Source organism: Arachis duranensis, chromosome 9 (genome assembly GCF_000817695.3).
Source record: "Arachis duranensis cultivar V14167 chromosome 9, aradu.V14167.gnm2.J7QH, whole genome shotgun sequence".
Taxonomy (NCBI): Eukaryota; Viridiplantae; Streptophyta; class Magnoliopsida; order Fabales; family Fabaceae; genus Arachis; species Arachis duranensis.
The window spans coordinates 3,668,458-3,677,501 of record NC_029780.3 but is presented as its reverse complement, the minus strand read 5'-3'; the positions used below and the strand labels follow the sequence as shown (position 1 = coordinate 3,677,501).

Sequence of the window (9,044 nt, the reverse complement as noted above, 5' to 3'; positions counted from 1 at the left end):
ATCAAAACTTTGACTACTATCGAAGGATTCGAGACTTCGAGGTAAAAGAGTCTCTAAAGCAGATGAAAAATGGCAGGGCAGTAGGACCTGATAATATCTCGATTGAGGTTTGGAAGGGTCTTGGAGGAAAAGGCATCAACTGGTTAACCAAGTTTTTAATGAGATTTTAAGGTCAAAGAAGATGCTTGATGAGTGGAGAAAGAGCACCTTGGTACCTATCTACAAGAATAAGGGGGATATACAAAGTTGCGGAAATTATAGAGGGATTAAGCTTATGAGTCATACTATGAAGTTATGGGAAAGGGTGATAGAACGGAGGCTGAGAAAAGAGACACAAGTAACAGAGAACCAATTTGGATTTATGCCAGGCAGATCTACCACTGAAGCGATATACCTATTAAGAAGCATGATGGAGAGATATCGTAGTAATAAAAGGGATCTACACATGGTGTTTATTGATTTGGAAAAAGCGTATGATAGGGTACCAAGGGAGGTCTTATGGAAGGTTTTAGAAAAGAGGAGAGTAAGGATCGCATATATTCGGGCAATTAAAGACATGTATGATGGGGCCACAACTAGTGTGAAAGGTGGTGTGACAGAGGAATTCCCTATTGGTATAGGATTACACCAAGGATCATCCTTAAGTCCATACCTTTTCACATTAGTCTTGGAAATACTCACAGAGCACATCCAAGAGCCTGTGCCATGGTGCATGCTTTTTGCCGATGATATCATCCTTATGGGAGAGTCAAGGGAAGACCTAAATAAGAAGTTGGAGTTATGGAGAGAAGCTTTAGAAGTGTATGGTCTGCGCATAAGCCGTAGCAAGACGGAATATATGGAATGTAAGTTCAGTCTGAGAAGGGAAAACTCCAATATAGAGGTGAAAATTGGAGAGAACACTCTACAAAAAGTTAAAAGTGCTTTAACAGGAAGAAGAGATTGGCTGAGACGAAGGAAGCAGCTGAAGTTGAGATTTGGATCAGTGGTTCCAATTTCAGGATCTGATTTTGTTTGAGAGGTTTCACAGGCTTCCTCTGATGTTTGGGTGATTGTCATCCTTTACAAAGATGGGTATGCTAGATGACATTTCTAAGTTCAAATTTTAGGAAATATTTCTGAACACCACACGTCCTCATATAATATCTATAAATTACTTGGGTAATCCAAATTTGTTTAATTTTATTTTTATGCTTCTTGTGCTTGTTATTGAAGTTTGTTGTACCTTATTTTTGACATTGCTGAATGTGGGATTTTGATGCAGTGCATTGAAGAATTTGTCACAAGATATCCTGTAACAAAATAAATTTGTTAAGATAATATCAACTGATTGCATTCCCAATCTGCCCACCGCCCACCGTATTGGTATACAACAATGGAGCAGTCAAGGAAAATTGTGTTGGCTTGTGTAGTTTTGGACGAAGATGCACTCTTGAAGGAATTTAATTGATTTTATCTTATGATGCCTTTTGTGAAACTTGTTAGTTTAAACTTTAAAAATATTTAAATTTCAGAAACATGATATTGAATGCATATTTATTTTCTTTCTTCTCTCTTTTCTAATTGGAACTCATATGTATTATTGTATTTTTGTTGTAATTCTTTATTTTTCATAGCATTTTAGTTGTCACATAACCTTGTCTATGCTATTGTAGTTTGTTATTTGTGTTGTATTTAAAAATTGACAAGATTAATTGCTTGCCAAAACAAGATTAAGACTAATTCTTTTACTGTGGACGAGTTCTTATGTATCCAATTCAATTTATTCAAACATAGAAGCGAAATATAATGTATCCAATTTTTATAATTCAACTATTCAACACTTTCTTATGTCATTTGCATAGAATCAACTACAAAATCACTTAGTCCTTGATATATTAATGTATAATAAGAAACTTCATTCAAATGCTTGTTTATTTTGAATAAATGCATGAAATTAAGCTAAAACTACTTAAACTACCTAGCTAATCTAACTAAAATGTGAATGCATCAATGAACACTTCTGATCCCCAACAGCAAGGCACAGAACAACCACACATTGAGCCACACCTCCTTCAAAGAATGAAGCAAGAGATACTGTTTCTTCTGCTGATTATTAATCTGATCCAAGATAAATGGCAAATTATTTGGAAGGTTGCCAACAGCGATATTACCAAGAGCATAAGAGGCAGCAGACTTTATCTCTTCAAAAGAAGATTGGAAGGATTCAATGACAATATTTTTTATATGAGCATGTGCACTAAGATCCTTCCTCCTACCAATCTCTCCCAAACATAGAAGGGCAAGGTGCTGCTTGGCCTTTAAAATGGAAAACGAAAATATGATTAGTACACAGGAAAGTGATGAAACAATCTGAAAGGGTAAGTCATGAGGATGTATAATGGGAAGTGTTGGACTAATTCATTCTGCAATATATTGAAAAGATATCCTGAAGTTATGGTATCTATTAAATTTCAAGGATAGCCTAAAATACTACAAATTTTAAGGACATCCTATCAGACTAGCCACAAAAAAATTTAAAGAAATAAAATACCAAAAACAGCAATAAAGATTCAGCAGTCCATCATCCATATTTTAAACAAGATTTAATTGGGGAAGGCTGCAAAAGTAAGGAGACAGGAAACAGATTATCAGCAAAACATTTGTTATGTAGCCGAAAAACTGGAGAACATACAGAGTTAGAAATAAAGAGCATCCAATCAATTATCAAAGCCTCATGAAAGATGAAATGCTAGAAAAAATAATTAAGAGTGAATTCAAAATCGAAATCGAAAATATTATTGAGAGAGGATGTAATTAGAATAATTAGCATATAACAATCATTGAAGAAATCAGAACAAGAGGATGTGAATTTAGTTACAGATCTAAAAGTGAGAAGTTAGAACGCAAATTGAGAAATAGATCGAGGAGGCGAAGGCACGTTAATGGATAAGGAGAAGCTACCAGAGCAAAAGCTCCAGGAAGGAGGAGAAGCTCGCAAGAGCAAAAAACGGCGTTTTGTGCGGCGGCAGATTAGACTCTTCCATATTATTTCCATTTCTTAATTAAAAAATTGAAACTTCGAGAAGAAAGTAACTAAATTGAGAGAGATACCTGAATTGAACTACCGAACTAAAGTAGAGAGCCAGAGTGAGTCCAGACAAGAGAAGAAATGTTGCTTCGACTTCGAGTAGACACGGCGAGATCACCCACCAATGACCGCGAGACACGGGGAGGAGCAGAGCAGTAGCGACGACACACGGTGAGGAACAGAGAACCAACGACGGTGCACGATGATAAGAGATAGGGACCACAGAGGGAGAAGAATAGAGAACCAGCGACCTGGTAGAAGGAGGCAAAAACCCTAGCAGAACCAAATGTCTCGTCTCTTTTGAAACTATGATTAAAAGAAAAAGGAAGAATGTGTAAAAAGAAAAAATACAGAGGTAAATGTTTAATTATAAATTCTTCCAAAAATATAAAAACGGGGTGCTATTTATAAATATTTTTATGATGGTTAATGTTACTCTCACATAAAAGTAGGAGTAACGAATCCGTAGCCTATTATTATTCTTAGGAATTATGATGTGGAAAGTATGAGATAAGAAAGAGTGGAGAACTTCTACAGAAAAAATCATACTTATCAATGCTATGATTTCATAAGCATCTATAAGAAATTCTTGATCACATGTTTAATTTTAGGCCACCGATTTCTTACTCCTAATTTTGTATAGGAGTATGATTCACCATCAGTAAAATATTTACAAAATGAACTCCGTTTTTTATTTTTGAAAGAATTTATAATTAAACATTTGCCCTCTGCATTTTTTTGTTTTACACATTCCTCCTGTTTCCTTTAATCTGAGTTTCAAAGAGGAGACTCCAAAGCTCTGCTAGGGCTTTTGCCCCTCTGCGTCCATCAACGTCGCTCGTTCCTTGGTCCTGCCCCTCCGCGGTAGCTCGCTCTCTGATCCTCTCCCTGCGCCGTGGTCGTTCTCTGATCTCTCCATCCGCGGGATTGCTCGTTCTCCCCTGTATGGTGCTTGTTCTCTGATTGTCGACGCCGCAACACGCTGCCGCCGCCGCCGCTACACTCGGCTCCACCACTTCATTGTTTTCTGTCGCCTCTCTGTTCCTCTTCTTCACCAGCGACTCTGATCTCTGTCCTTCTTCCTCCACCTCTGCCTCTGCGACCTACTCCTTTAAGGTTCCATTTTGTTTTTATTTTTATTGTACTTTATTTTCTTTTCTATAAAAAATTTATGTGAATTTGAATGTTCTTCGTTTGCCAGAGTATTGAATGTTGTTTTTATTTCAAAAGAATTTGATAATAAACCAGTGAAAAGTTTCAAAATGGATTAGGAGTCCTTGATTATGCTTGAATGATTGAATTTGATTGTTGTGACTTGGTTGGTAGTAACTCTTTTGATTTCTAATTGAATAAGGTTCCTACTTTTTTCTTGTTTGAAGTTTAACCTCTATTGTGGAAGTAGGGCAATGATTGTGGAAAACTAAAATACAATACATGGTGTCTTGCATGAGGGAACTCATTGAATTAGGAGTAAATTTCAGAGATTGTATCATTAGGAAGTCAATAATGTTTCCAATTATGCTGATTTACTGGGTAAAATAAAATAAAATAAAATAAGGATGACTAAGAGAAGAGATTTGATTGATATTACCTCATAATGTATTTTGTAAAACTTGTTAGTTTAAACTTCAGAAATATTTTGATTTAATTGCTAGGTTATTGTTAATTGGAATCAATTTGTTGAAGAACAAATCAATCAAAGAGGGTAAACAAAAAACCTTTCATACGAAATTGATGGAGCCCTCTGCCACTTTTATCAAGTCCAACTGCCCGTTGACCTCTCTTTTTGTTATTGCTACTGTGTGATATAATCAATTAAAGGAACAAAGAATTTCGATTAGTAGCAAAATCAAAGGCAGATAATTGCCACTTATATGTAATAGTACACTGCCAAATTCATACTTATTTCAATTTCCTTTTTTGATATACTCAGTAAAAGGAAGCCTTTAGTATAAAATATATGCAGATCAATTAAACAAAAAATAACCAACAATTCTCCCATAAAAGCAAAAATACAATAAACATAAAATCAACAGGTCAAAGTTAAATTGCACTCTCAATCTTATGAACAATAAATTTTTTTTTTTGCTAATTTGTCGCTGTAACACATTTTTGTCTTGTCCCACACTTTTGTATGAGAGCATGTAAATATAAAAAGCACTGAGTAATGATACATCTTCCTAACATGTACTCCTAATGGTCCTTCTAATATTAAATTAAAAAAAAGTATTAAGTGAAAAAGTAAAGGTATTCAATGCCTTGTAAATATATATATATTAAAAAAAGCATTCAAGATTTTCTAAATCTATTAGTTAGGGGAATTATTAGTAAGAGTATTAGGGAGATTAATCATTTTTCTATAGAATTTCCTATGACTAATTGCTACTACTGTTGAGGACTTAAAATTGCATAATTGTATATCTCATTCAGGAGATCTTTTTATCAACATTATTAAACAATATGATATCATATTTAGTGCCTTATAAAACTTGTTGTTCTGCATCCATGTTTTAAAATGATTTTGTTGTAATTTATTTTTGTTGTAGTTAGACTGGCTAAGCTAGCTGTTGATAAGGTCATGACTGCACCATGCGAGACATCAATTTTATATCCAAAGCATGGTGGAAATCTGCACTGTTTCACAGCAATAACACCTTGTGCTGTGCTAGACATTTTTTCACCTTCTTATAGAGAAGATGAAGGAAGGAAGTGTACTTACTATCATGATTATCCATATTCAACATTCTGTAAGTAACTCTTCGAACTATCACTTATATTCCATGCACCATAGGATATGCATTGGTACTCGGTAGTAGGAACGATCTTAGAAGTTCTATAAACTCAATTTGCTCCCTTTCTTGAGTTTTGAAGCCTCTGATTGAGGATGTATAAGTTTAGTTATATTCTTAGTTTTTCCCCCTTAGAAAGTTATCATCCTTTTCAAAACTTGCAAATCACTTATAAATAGATTTTTAATTTTTTTCCCTTTGAAGCTGCTCTATCTCATATCATTTCATATAAATACCAACTCAAATAGATTTTCCAGGGGCATCAAGAAATAGATAATTGCTATAGTGGAGGATCTACTTTCTATCTGGATTCAACCATTAAAATGTGCATTAGGCAGCTTCTGTAGCAGTTGCAACTTGGTAAGCATGCAAGTACTTTTGTAAAATTTTGCATTGTGGTATTATTATTTTGTGTCAATCTTTTCTCAAGCTAAATTTGTCCCTTTCGATTCTGCTTTTGAAGCTAAAAAGGAATAATACATCATTGTGTATTTATCAAGCAGGTTATGATCATTTTCCTTTGTGTGAGGCCCAAGCAAACACTTTTTGCAGAGTCCCTCTACATCACAATTAGTGTATTAACCTGAACGAATGAATGATCGGATGGTTAAATTCTTTTCTGGTTTACCTGTAGTTCTTCACTCATAGTCCTTCAACTTTGAGGTGTGATTGCAATCCGAGCTCTCTAGCCAAAAAGTTCGTAAGCAACGGCCGTCTATTGTATCATTGATTTCACCAATTAGTTTATGCGTTTATGTTCTTGTACAAGAATTCTGCATGTATGCTTAGTAGTGCTTGTAAGTTTTGACTTTTGAGACTTGTTTGTAGCTTTGATTTGGAAAATAGTGAAAATTTTTACCTTGCCGCGGATTTTTTTTATCTCTCGCATTGGGTGGTTTAGTGCTCATAACAACTACACTCACAAAATGACAAGCATTTAATTTATGATGGGGCCATAAGTTATGATGGGACCAGAATGAGACAACGATAATTTGATACTACAGTTTGAGCAACTTGAAAATGTTATTACTTTTTATAAAACACTTGAGCTACTTTTTGTCTTATAAATCAGAAGGACGACATCAAAATTTTGATTTTTAGTAATAATGAATGAGTATACAATGAATCCCAAATTGTGGTGGGAGGAAAAATTATGCAGCAAAAATACACTCATTGCATATTGTTCAGATTGAGGTAGAAATTAATATAGGCAAACTACTAAAACCAAAAATAATAAATACATAGCTACATTTACCATTTAACAACTATCATCTCAACCTAGTGGGATGGACAAGATTTTTACTGCTATTATCATCTTCATTTCAATCAGTGATCTCTTCACCTATTCGCTTTCTATCTCTGTTAGAGTCCTTTTGCTCATGATGATAATTGCCATGGGATCGCAACGATTCCCCTCCAGTCCTCCGTTCCTACAAGAAAGAATGATAAAATAGTGATAAATGAGAATCAGATTATAGCAATGCTGAATCATCTTGCTTTTGCTCTCCAGTTATGTATAATACAGAGTTCAAGAAAGGGAAAGAACATACATCACTGAATAGGATCTCGTCGGCCTCAAGCATGTGGATTATTTGTCCGATTTTAGGTCTCTTTGTGGCATCTGGATCAACACATTTAAGAGCAACCAACAGAGCAAAGCTTAAGAACCTTTGAAGATGGCTTTTCAGGAAGGTTCGGATCAATGAGTTCCTCTGATTTTCTATTGCCAACCATAGCTTTCAACCATTCAATTAAATTAACCTGCAAATATACCAAATTCTAGTTAGAAAAATAGAAAAAGGGAGAAAATAATCAGCATAGAACAGTGTAAGAAGATTAAAACCAAAACTGTATACTATTATTGGTTATAGCCTCTAATCTCTCCTTGGGATTTACTATAATCAACGGGACTTCTTCCGGTAATTATTTCCATAATAAGTATCCCAAGGCTATAAACATCACTCTTCTCAGTCAGCATTCCAATGCATGCCTACTCCAGTGCAACATAACTACAGAATAAGAAAAGAGAACATGAACTTTGAAGCCTGAAATATTTGAGTATAGAAAGTCAAACTAACTGATAAGGAAAAATGTTTGGTTAACTCATACTAACCCCAATGTCCCCATCATACAAGACACCATGTATTGTATTTTAGATCTTCACAATCATTGCCCTACTTCCACAAAAAAGTAGGAGCCTTATTCAATTAGAAATCAAAAGAGTTACTACCAACCAAATCACAACAATCAAATTCAATCATTAAAGCATAATCAAGGACTCCTAATCCATTTTGAAACTTTTTACTGGTTTCTTATCAAATTCTTTTGAAATCAAAACAACATTCAATACTCTGGCAAACGAAGAACATTCAAATTCACATAAATTTTTTCATAGAAAAGAAAATAAAGTACAATAAAAATAAAAACAAAATGGAACCTTAAAGGAGTAGATTGCAGAGGGAGAGGTGGAGGGAGAAGGACAGAGATCAGAGACGCTGGCGAAGAAGAGGAATAGAGAGGCGACAGAAAACAATGAAGTGGTGGACCCGAGTGTAGTGGCGGCGGCGGCAGCTTGTTGCGGCGTCGACGATCAGAGAACAAGCACGATACAGGGGAGAACGAGCAATCCTGCGAATGGAGAGATCAGAGAACGACCACGGCGCAGGGAGAGGATCAGAGAGCGAGCTACCGCGGAGGGGCAGGACCAAGGAACGAGCGACGTTGATGGACGCAGAGGGGCAAAAGCCCTAGCAGAGCTTTGGAGTCTCCTCTTTGAAACTCAGATTAAAAGAAACAGGAGGAATGTGTAAAACAAAAAATGCAGAGGGCAAATGTTTAATTATTAATTCTTTCAAAAATAAAAAACGGGGTTCATTTTGTAAATATTTTATTGATGGTGAATCATACTCCTGTATAAAGTTAGGAGTAAGAAATCCGTAGCCTTAATTTTAATTTCAAATATATTAAAATTTTAAATTTTTTATATACAGGTGAAAAAAATGAGAGAGAAGTATGAACAATTAAATAAAGCAGAGGTAAACATATGGAAATATTGTGAACTTCTTGATAAAGTGGTAGATACTAATTTAAATGAATTTTAAATTCAACATTTGTTACAAACAGTTGAAGTTATAAGAAAAGATTACCCTAATAAAAATTGACTTCACTTAACTGGTCTCATCCAT

At 34.9% G+C, this 9,044-nt stretch overlaps 3 long non-coding RNA genes across 6 annotated transcripts in view; 2 read left to right on the top strand and 1 right to left on the bottom strand.

Moving 5' to 3' along the window:
- The window catches only part of LOC107464100 (uncharacterized), a 2,316-nt gene extending 840 nt beyond the window's left edge, over nucleotides 1–1,476 (top strand). Inside the window, exons 2-3 of one of the 2 annotated variants that reach the window (XR_001587023.3) lie at nucleotides 1,022–1,074; nucleotides 1,265–1,476. This is a non-coding gene — a long non-coding RNA (uncharacterized LOC107464100). Of the gene's footprint in view, nucleotides 1–1,021; nucleotides 1,162–1,264 lie in introns of both variants that reach the window. The other variant, XR_008002837.1, reaches the window with a different exon arrangement.
- Nucleotides 1,477–3,766: 2,290 nt separating this feature from the next.
- LOC107464086 (uncharacterized) lies at nucleotides 3,767–6,729 on the top strand. 2 transcript variants are annotated; one of them, XR_001587012.3, is made up of 4 exons: nucleotides 3,767–4,186; nucleotides 5,617–5,817; nucleotides 6,108–6,219; nucleotides 6,363–6,729. It is a non-coding gene; the product is annotated as an uncharacterized LOC107464086 (long non-coding RNA). The 2 variants fall into 2 exon arrangements; XR_001587013.3 differs by having other exon boundaries at nucleotides 3,770–4,186; nucleotides 6,117–6,219.
- A 218-nt stretch (nucleotides 6,730–6,947) lies between these two features.
- On the bottom strand, nucleotides 6,948–8,671 carry LOC107464087 (uncharacterized). Of its 2 annotated transcripts, none has more exons than XR_008002500.1 (5): nucleotides 8,297–8,671; nucleotides 7,973–8,033; nucleotides 7,703–7,868; nucleotides 7,410–7,620; nucleotides 6,948–7,289 (listed from the first exon to the last, which is right to left on the bottom strand). It is a non-coding gene; the product is annotated as an uncharacterized LOC107464087 (long non-coding RNA). The 2 variants fall into 2 exon arrangements; XR_001587016.3 differs by having other exon boundaries at nucleotides 6,950–7,289; nucleotides 7,716–7,868.
- Between the last annotated feature and the right edge of the window lie 373 nt (nucleotides 8,672–9,044).